Here is a 9,741-nt window from a genome sequence, read left to right as displayed (position 1 = left end):
TCCAGTGGACGACAGGAAATCCATGAACAGGTGAAGAACCCGATGATGGAGCACAGGATATTCATAGGGACCAGTGAGTGCAGCTAAGGTGAGCGGCCTCTTGCTGATGCGGGCAAGCTCACCACACACTGTCCGCCTTTGCCAGCAGTAGAGTGAACATTCCATAAGAATGAGCTGGGCGGTCGCCACGACACCGCAGGTGGAACAGAGGCCCGTGTCACAGCATCGGATCACACACTTGAATTGCGGGATGAAAACAACATTGAGTCGGAGTCTACGCAGGAGTGCGGTAAAACGGCATAGGAGACGGGCAGGGAAAGAAAACGACAGATTTGGGTCTACCGAATGCATTAGAGATCGCGCCGTGATGTCCCTGCGCCATTGCTGCAGAGCCAGGGGTTGAAACCATGCAGTTAGTAAGGCCCTTCTGTCGCCTCTCGAGAGCACAATGGGCACGGCTGTCGGGGACTCGTTGGCAGCCGTTGCTGCTCTGTCAGCCCCCTCAGTGGCTCTTAGACCGTATTGACCTGGAATCCACTGCAGGGATATACAGTCGACCCCCGTTTATCCGGACGGTGCCGTTCCCGGCGAAATCGTCCGGATACCGGGGCATCCGCATAAATGAAACGACCGAATAGAGACGACCTACAGAGCAAGGTTGAATTAAATCACAGATATCTCGTCAATGACAGCTGTTACATAGTAGTGTAGGCACTCGATTCCTGCAAACTTTTGCTAATTGCATAGAGTTGAGCCACGCTGTTGCGCTGTTCGAAGAATGTCAGTGCGGTCGCAAAGTGTCAATGTTCGAGCCTTGTTTCTCACCGGCGTCATCGGCACCGTCTTGCTGCACATGATAGGAGGCAACAGCAGCAATCACACCGTCATCAGTCATAGCTGCACACGCGTCATCATCCTTATCAACGTCAACGTAGTCAGAAACCGCAGCATCATCTACGGCAGTCGCAGTGAGCCTCTGCATCAGGAATCGCAGCTCAACGGGCCGTAAGCAGCAGGCCCTCGGGTTGGAGTTTTCCCCTCTAGAACCGGACAGTTCCTCGAGATATTTCCAAATGACTCGATTGGTCAACGTGCCCCAACGCACACCAATAGAAAAGGGGGTCATCGTGCACGGTTGTCTCCCCTACGGAGGAATGTAGGTCCCTGACGTGTGACGGGAATAACCCCGAAACAGCGAAAAGGGTGACGAAGTGGGGTCAGCGTCTCCTCTTACTCACGGTAGTCCGGATAACTGAAGCTGGATAACAAGAATTTTCGACTTTCGTTCCCTTGAATTCTTGTCCGAGTCCGGAAGCTGAAGTCCGGATAAACGAGAACAAAATACATGGAGGAAAATCCGTTCCCGCGCCTTTTGTCCGGATACCGCGGGATCCGGATAAATGAAGTCCGGATAAGCGGGGGTCGACTGTATATGATGACCTTCATCGTGTAGACGCCGAACTTGGTGGAGAATGGCTACCACGATGCGGGCTAGAGACCCACTAAGCCCCATGGTTGCCACACATTGCATAGCAGCCCGCGAATCGGTGTATACCACTCAGGCACGCGGAGGAAGTTGGGAGATCTGCTGTAGAAACAGTAGAATGGCATACAGCTGCGCCGATGTTGATGACGTACGATGTTACAGACGATATCCACGTGCGACTGCATTTCATGGTTCGTCGTGTCGAAGATGATACAACACTGGTGACTATGAAAAAATAAAGATTGCTTTGCGTTGGTAACCGACTTCCCGATATACGGAATGGGAGAATATGAACGCATTGATCAAAACACAGATCTAGAAAGTGTAGACAAGGTTAAACGAATTTTACGTAGCGAGCATGGATCAGCAATTTGGAGTTGCAATTCAGAGGCGGTCAATGCTTTCAATACTCAACAAACCAGAAAGGCTGAAGTCGAGAAATGAAGTCACAATTTTATTTTTGCGTGGGCCGACTTCTAACGGAGCTGTGCTGCGCGAGCCGGTATGCAACGTGATTGATCTGGCCAGCAGAGCAGCGCCTACCCCAATGACCTCCATCGCTCCAAAGCACGTGTCCCTCTGACATCGAACGAGCGCAGTGGTACTACACTATCAGGTCCAACTAGCCATTCTCTCTTTCTGTATGCTATATTAACGAGAAACGCACCCTCCGCTGATCGCAGAGACCACTTCGTTCGAGCAATTCTGACGTGCACGACGGCACCAACTGTCCCGACAGTGTAACGGAGCCCCTTGATCACTACCTTATTATGCGCTTCAGTTCTTTGGCAGCCCGAAAGTTATGAGTAATTCAGAGGTCAACAAGAGGTCAGAGGTCATCAGAAGTCATCCCAAACATGGGCGTACACTTGTCACCCTCTACCTGAGGTATGGGGTAGCCTCTTCCTGGGCCTACTCTGCGGGTCACGTGACGCAGTCATAATAATGAGAAGATAATACATGTGTTTGACCCTACTCCTGACAAGAATACCGGCCATAGTCCGATAAGCGGATCGTCATACTAACGAGGTAGATTTATGGGGCTGTGAAACGGTTCCCAAGAAAAATGGTCATAAAGCGAGTATGTCACATTGTCGGGGGTCATATTAACATGGGTTCACTGTAACTAAAAGGACGTTCCGACACCTTTGCGAACGTCCTCGTCAGCTTGGAACACGTAATTAAGACTGTTCATGAGAACAGAAAACCTTTTAAACCCTTGTAGCAAAGACCGGAATCCTCTAAAGGCAAGGAGGTCCCTTCTAGCCGAACTCTTCAATTACGTTGCAAGCATCACCGTCGTAGAAAAGTTGAAGGTACACAACATGCCCGTGATTGTCACGGGAGACTTCACCATGGACGTGAAGAAGCCCCAGAACAACTGGTGCGCGGACTTCATGAAAGAAGTCTACGATTTGCATCTAGCCAACGACAATAAAATTCCCACAACCCGTACGGGAAGCGTTACGGATTGTGTCTTCGTTAGGGGCGAACCAACACCACCTCGAAGGGAAGGCCTCTTTAATATACCCTTGCCATCGCTATACGTCAACCTATTCGGATGATTTGTCCCCAAGGAAGCGCGTGTCATCTTATCCGCCGGGACACCGCTTTCACCGCCTATCCGAGAAGGATGACGTTATGCGGAGCTGCGCTGGCCTTCTGTCTGGGTATAACGTTGGGCGAACGCGTAGTTTGTGGTTCAAAAGTACGTCACCTACTTCAATCTCCATAGGCAGCTCCCGTGGCTCAGTGGTTAGCGTGCTGGCCATGTCACGTCGAGACTGGGAGGTGCCCGGATTCGAATCCCGGTGCCGGCCGTGCTGTCTAGGGTTTTTCCTGGGTTTTCCTCAGACGCTTTCAGATATACGTCGGCACAGTTCCCTTAGAAGTCGGCCCAGGACGCACATTCCCCCAGGGAGTCAGTCGTGACGTTGCCCACCTCTCTGAGGCCGACGACGACGATCCCTTTCACCACCATAGGCACGGAGAACGCCCGCCGACGAGCTCATAAATCCTGTCGCATTTCAATGAGAATCTGCACAGCGACTTCTACCTACAGCGACTTCTTCCGGTTGTGCCCTCTGTTTGTAAACACTGAAAGGGGAGCTGCTTTCGTAATGAAGTGACAAGGGCCCACAGCAGTCCCTAGTGTCGAATCCTGCATTGCACTGATGGGTTTTTGCTGACGAACATCACTGTGTTTGTGCTAGAGGAGGGCACAATAGTGAATTTTAGTACATCGTACGCTGTCGCCTTTGTGTACGTAAGGGACAGCTTGATGGTTTTTGCGCAATGTGCAAAGCACTGTTTGTGTATTGCGCGTGTGCAGAAACGCCAACGCTATACCTTACGTCCGCAAAGGCGATAGTGTACGATAGACTAAAACCCACTAACATCTCAGGTCATCACCTTGCTCGCATGAGTACCGCGCAGCCAGTGAGCCCCCCCCCCCCCCTGAATATTCAGAAGCATTCTGTACTTGGAAGCTTCGGGCACGTATACAAGAGCGCTGACTGGCGTTAAGCAGTTCCACTTATGAAGGTACTTGGCTTTAACTTTAGGGGTAGAGGGTTGTTTTTGAACCCTTGTGATTCCCGAATGGCAAAGCCTGAAGATCGTATCTGGGCGTAAACGCCCCAGACAGCACAATGTACTGAATGTCGAGTGCAATAGGGGTGGACGGGTAGGTGGAAGGCCTTGAACAGACTCGTGAAACTAAAGAACATGGATAAGACACATACCGTCCACCCCTATTGCACCCGACTTTCAGTACATTGTGCTGCTTGGGACAGCTCCAGGAACCGCTTGCTACACGTGCTGTGCCAGTACGAGGTGTGCATTTTTTTCCACTCTCGTGAGTACTGCTAATGCTCTTCTGGTAACGCATGCAGTGCATGCACACGTTGAGCGATGTCAATGTTAGTCGTTTTGGAAGCTGGCGGTTCTGATTCAGCTGCCACGCACAGTTGTTATTTATTCCCCACGATGCTGGAGTACGGGGCAGTCATCAGATGTTGCGGTACGTGCCCTACATCCAAGGTGAGCAATATTGTCGCGCTTGGAAGCGGTGTTCCAATAGCTGCAGCGCCAACTAAGTTTTGTCGATGAAAGATGGAAGTCTGAAAAAGATGGAAGTCACTGAAAAGGTTAGCCAGCTGTAGGACTCGAACCCACAACTTCTTCATTATCGGTCCGGGGCTCCACCAATTCAGCTAAGCTAACACACCTCCGCAGCGACTTCCAAGGGCGCTTCATCTATGGTCAAGCTCCAAGTTGCAGTACTTCATATACCGATTATGTCACACTATCCCGCGATGAGCAGTTCCACTACCTTTGTATGCGGATGCACGGATGTCTTACGCGAGATAGATAGGCACCATACAGGTATAGAGGAATGCGTCTCAGCCTGCATCAAATGGGGAGAGTTTCCTTTTCCTGCCTTCCTTTCCTCTTCGTGAGCCTTTTCCTTTGCCGAAGTAGAATAGATCTCTATCCGAGAAACGTCACCATGACGTTGGTAGACAGACTGAAACCGAAACAAATCGGAAGGGGAGGGCTGGGTTCCACGAATGGGCACTTGTTCGCTGCCTCCTATTGAAAGAAAAGTAGAACCGAAGGTCGCGTCCCTTTCAGAGACCATCGTAATCCCCACAGGACCGTGGCTTTCGGGCGCGACCTTGTTCGCCCCTAGCTTTGAGCGTAGTTCAACTCTAACAAATTGGTGGCGCTATCAAACACTATGGGGTCATTTGTTTACAAATAGGGAGAGGCCTATTACCTCTACCGTGCCACACTGGCTTGGATGCACTCCTTGGGGCCAAGTAAGACAAACTTTTATGCGGTGTCCTGTCCGTAGCCTTGTGCAATATCGTAGCCGATCGTTTGTAAGAACACCTCTCTTTCATCGCTGTCAAAGGCCAGAACCTGGAGGCGTGATGCGGATGTCACGACCTCCACCTCAATTCTATCGGCACATAGAGCTTGAGTTGTCCTTAAGTAATGCAGTAGTTGAGGCTAAGAAAGACAGATAGAGAGGGACAAACACAACACAAGCGTCACAACGCCCAGTTGCAAACTTCAGTTGAATAATGGCAGTTGAAGAAAAGGTAATAGCAGTGGATTCGAACCCACTAACACATTTCAGCACTGCACACTGCGCATTTCCGCACTGAAGAGGCAGTCGAGAATTGCACTGAAATGGCAGTTAGAGAATAGGAACCAGCAGTGGATTCGAACACACGCCCCCCTCGACAATCAGAGTGTGTGGGTTCGAATCCATTGCTGGTACCTATTCTCTATAACTGCCATTTCAGTGGAATTGATGACTGCCTTTTCAGTGCTGAAATGCGCTCTTCCCATAGAAAGCGAAACGCTAAGGCCAAGCGCCACGTACCATAACACGACAACGACGGTTGTCATCCTCATCCAAGAATTTCACTGGAAAAAAGCACATATGACCTGAGAAACTGCGCGAAAAGCAGACAAAGCAACAATGCCGAGCACGCTATTTTTGTTTCACATTGACAGATTGATTTCAAATTTTGTCTTCCTTTTTTTTCTTTCTCTCCTCTTTTTGTCAGGTAAGGAAGACTTCATATCGGCTGCCATGTAGAACAGAGCGAGTAGGTGAACAGTGATGAAATGGAAATAACAAAAAGGAGTGTTGTGTAGCAGCGAGACCCTTATCTGTAAGCGATAGCGCCTGTTATCTGCGCCGGTTAATCTATTCCTGAGTCAATAATAATTGGGGGGTTTACATCGCGGGAAAACTGAGATCATGAGCGACGCCACAGCCGTCGGTCTGTGGATTGCTTTTGCCCACCTGAGGGTTCTTTAACGTACGATGAAAGCTCACCACACGGCACCCTGTATTTAACGTCCATCGCGGAAAACGGCGTGTCTAAGCAACTTGTACCCTGCCACCGAGTTGCTGGTGCCCTCGGCCACGTTCGAACCCGCGATCAGTAGGCGAACACGCTACCTACTGAGCCACCGAGGCCGGTGTCTCCTGAGTCATAGGGCAGCCTCTGTCTACTGCTGCTGGGACAGATCCCTTGGAGAGTCAAAAAGAGATGGGAAGGTCTCCTACAAAGCAGAAGTCAAGAAGTCCTTTGTCAAGGTTGTGGCAAATTGCCAGCACAACAGATAGGCCCATTTCACGCAGTCGTTTTTTCGTGTTAGTGCCGCGAAGCAACTGTGGCTACGAGACAGATGTGGACAGGTGGGGAGAGGACAGAAGGAAGGAGTGGGGGACGGGGGGTTAGTATGCGTCGTGGGGCGACTTCAGGAGAACAGTGCCGACAGTCGTATACAGTTTTTCTCTTCCCTATGCTTCAAAAATACAACCGAGAAGCAATCTAGTATAGTAGATTCCAATGGGTCCGATTTGCCTCCGTGAGAAAAAAAAAAAAAAAAAACACGGACGAGAAAAACGGTAGTGTGAAACGGGTCTTTCACCGAGTCGCATGTTTTGTGTGCGCTCGTGTGGTCATGCCTGGGATGCATAGGAATAAATTACAAATTTCATCACATAAATGGGATGCAGCTTTGAAATAGCACTGCATCTCAGCTTTGCTAGCAGTCGTTATGGTGGCACTGCTCGATTACAGCCTTAGATATCATGCAAGTTTAGCCGACGCACGTTTTGTCACCACACTTTCTCCTCAGTTGCTCTTTTATTTTATACAGGGGTTTGGCTTTCTAATTTATTTCTAAATGTTGCGCGCATTAACAATATACTCTAGCAGATACAGCGAACAACACAAGAAACAAGTTTTTTTCTCTCTCTCTCTCTCCTCTACTGAGGTACAATGACGATCTCTAATAAAAGTGGCAAGTGTCTAATTGGAACAAAACCAGTCGTACCATCCGAACGAAAACAAAACAAAACAGAACAATGTGTTCAACAGAAGTTGGACGTTGCTTGCATGGCGTTCAAAGTAGTGGTTGGGACAAAACCTTACGGAACACGCGAACGGCGTACTTTTTCTTTGGTGCGATACCCTAGCGGTCTGCGGAAACGGATGAGTTCACTGCTCCGAAGGGGTGGAACGTGCGCTGTTAGCAACGCACAGTAATAGTTCCGGTATCGTTTGGGTCTGCCTGGGAAGTGGAGCTACCGCTATGTGTCGCTAACAGCGCACCCTTCCACCCCTCCGAAACAGTGAACTCACTCGCCTGAACCAGCCGCTAGGGTGTCGCATCGAAGAAAAGGTACGCAGCTCGCATGTTCAGTAAACTTTTGTCCCAACCTGTACTTTAGTGTAGTGGCGACACCATGCTTTTCACATCAGTAACAGGGTGTCATGTGGATTCTCCATCGAAAGAGTGTCACCAGACACCTGCCTCAGGGACTCAGGAAGTGAGGACTATCAGGTGTCAAGCCAGCACCCTAGAGGGATGTCAAGGAGACACCCGTCTAGTGAGTCAGGAGTCAGGGCCATCAGATGTGAGGCTAACAGCCATATACACAGAGCGGCAGTGAACCGGGCAAGTTGGCGTGTATCCATCATGGTAAACTAGCACTCTAAACGAGGACAGAAAGGGGCGAGGACAAACACTGTGCTATAGACTTCCAAGTTCCAACAAACAGAATTTATGGGCAACACGTTCTATCAGGGTGTTTGTCCTCTCCCCTGTCTGTCCTCGTTTGCAGTGCTGGTTTCTGTCCATATTACAGCCCGTTCCTGATGCGCAGAAAAGCAGGGCTTTGCCATTACACTTTTTGAACACCCTTTTTTCTGAAAATGATGAGTAGGAATCTGGCGTGGAATGGTAGTGCCTTCCTTCAATCTTACCGTTCACTGTCGCCTACCTCCATTGAATTGAACGTGGAAGTTGAAAGGTCAGCAACCCCGCGCAACGAATACAAGATGACGACGCGTTAAAAAAAAAAGACGGACGAAAACAAAGACTTCGCTAACTACTCAACCCAGGATTTCGTTGTTCTCTTTTTTTTTATTACCTATCGTGCAAGCTGTTAGACTTCAGTAGCCGCAGCAAACCGTCACGTGATTCACTAACGTTTTCTTTTTATTTATTGTTGTTGTTTTTTGTTTTTGTTTTTTCTGTTGCTATCCTACGCATTTCTCCCGCTCGTTACAGTCGGCGGCAGTCCACGACCGAGTCAAAAGACCTCATTCAACCAGCCAGACAGGTGTCAACCCGCTTAGAGAAAGACGTTAAGCCGGGAATACGTGTCGGTAAGCAGCTCTCACTAACTGCCGCTGCTTTATATGCTGCCGAACACACACTTCGGCAACACGTTGTTCAGCCATTCAACAGGTGAGCTTCCAACCATTCTTGGAAAACTTCAAAGGTAAGACATGGACACTCTAAATGGAAAGGCGGTCATTCGCCCTTAAAGGGTCTTAAATTGCGGCTGTATCAATGAAGTGATAAATTATGGTGTATTGAATTGTAAAAAGAGATGCATCATAAGCTGATCGACGCAGAGGCGTTCTGACCCTCTGGAAGGAAGGAAGGAAGATCGATAGTCATGTGCCTGGTGGCCTTGGTGCTTGGTGTCATGCTTGCGTCGCTTGCTGGTGAATACGGCGCAGTGCGCGCTGCCACGGCGCATGTCAAGGCGAAGGTTGTCGATGGTTAGTTCTTCCTCTCTTTTTTATTTCTTCCTTTGTTTTATTCGTGGATTGGAATCAAGTTAAAACTCACATTGAGATTGTGGCTTCACAAGTGCAGAGCTATCTACTTCATTTAAGCTGTACCGCTAAAGAGTATTCAATAGTGCGGACCACCAGGGATTGGGATGATCGATGATGATGTGATGGCATTATAAAGAACGAGCGAGTGCACAATAAACATGAAATTATGAACATCAGTTTGATTGTGTGCGAGATTTCCATGGGTCACCTCTAGGTCTAGGTCTTGTTCTGACGCCATGTATCAAAACATTATTCCGCTTTCACATACGTCCCGGGAACTCCTTTACGCAGGTGCATGTTTGTACGAAGGCACAAAGATTCCTGATGGGGACGTAGTGCAGTTGCAGCCCGATGTTTGCATGGCTGTGGAGTGCTACGCAAGCGAAGGCAATGTCCATGTGCATACTTGTGGCACCTCGGTGGTTGAGGGCAAGGAATGCAAGTCAGGACGTGGACTGTATCCCGGCTGCTGCACCAGTGATTGCTGACGTTGCTGACCTAACCAGTGTAGGACCTTGGTGCTGATACTGTAATTCCAATTCGATATGTAACACGAGTTCGATGTATTAAACTGTAGATACATTGATA

General features: G+C 49.2%; 1 long non-coding RNA gene across 3 annotated transcripts; it reads left to right on the top strand.

Moving 5' to 3' along the window:
• The first annotated feature begins 5,299 nt into the window (after positions 1 to 5,299).
• LOC135393364 (uncharacterized) lies at positions 5,300 to 9,741 on the top strand. 3 transcript variants are annotated; one of them, XR_010422590.1, is made up of 4 exons: positions 5,300 to 5,310; positions 8,594 to 8,807; positions 8,944 to 9,093; positions 9,445 to 9,741. It is a non-coding gene; the product is annotated as an uncharacterized LOC135393364 (long non-coding RNA). The 3 variants fall into 3 exon arrangements; XR_010422589.1 differs by lacking the exon at positions 5,300 to 5,310 and having other exon boundaries at positions 8,559 to 8,807; XR_010422591.1 differs by lacking the exon at positions 5,300 to 5,310 and having other exon boundaries at positions 8,559 to 8,807; positions 8,931 to 9,093.

Source organism: Ornithodoros turicata, chromosome 4, assembly GCF_037126465.1.
Source record: "Ornithodoros turicata isolate Travis chromosome 4, ASM3712646v1, whole genome shotgun sequence".
NCBI classification, from domain to species: Eukaryota; Metazoa; Arthropoda; class Arachnida; order Ixodida; family Argasidae; genus Ornithodoros; species Ornithodoros turicata.
This window is presented reverse-complemented; position numbering and strand designations above follow the sequence as displayed.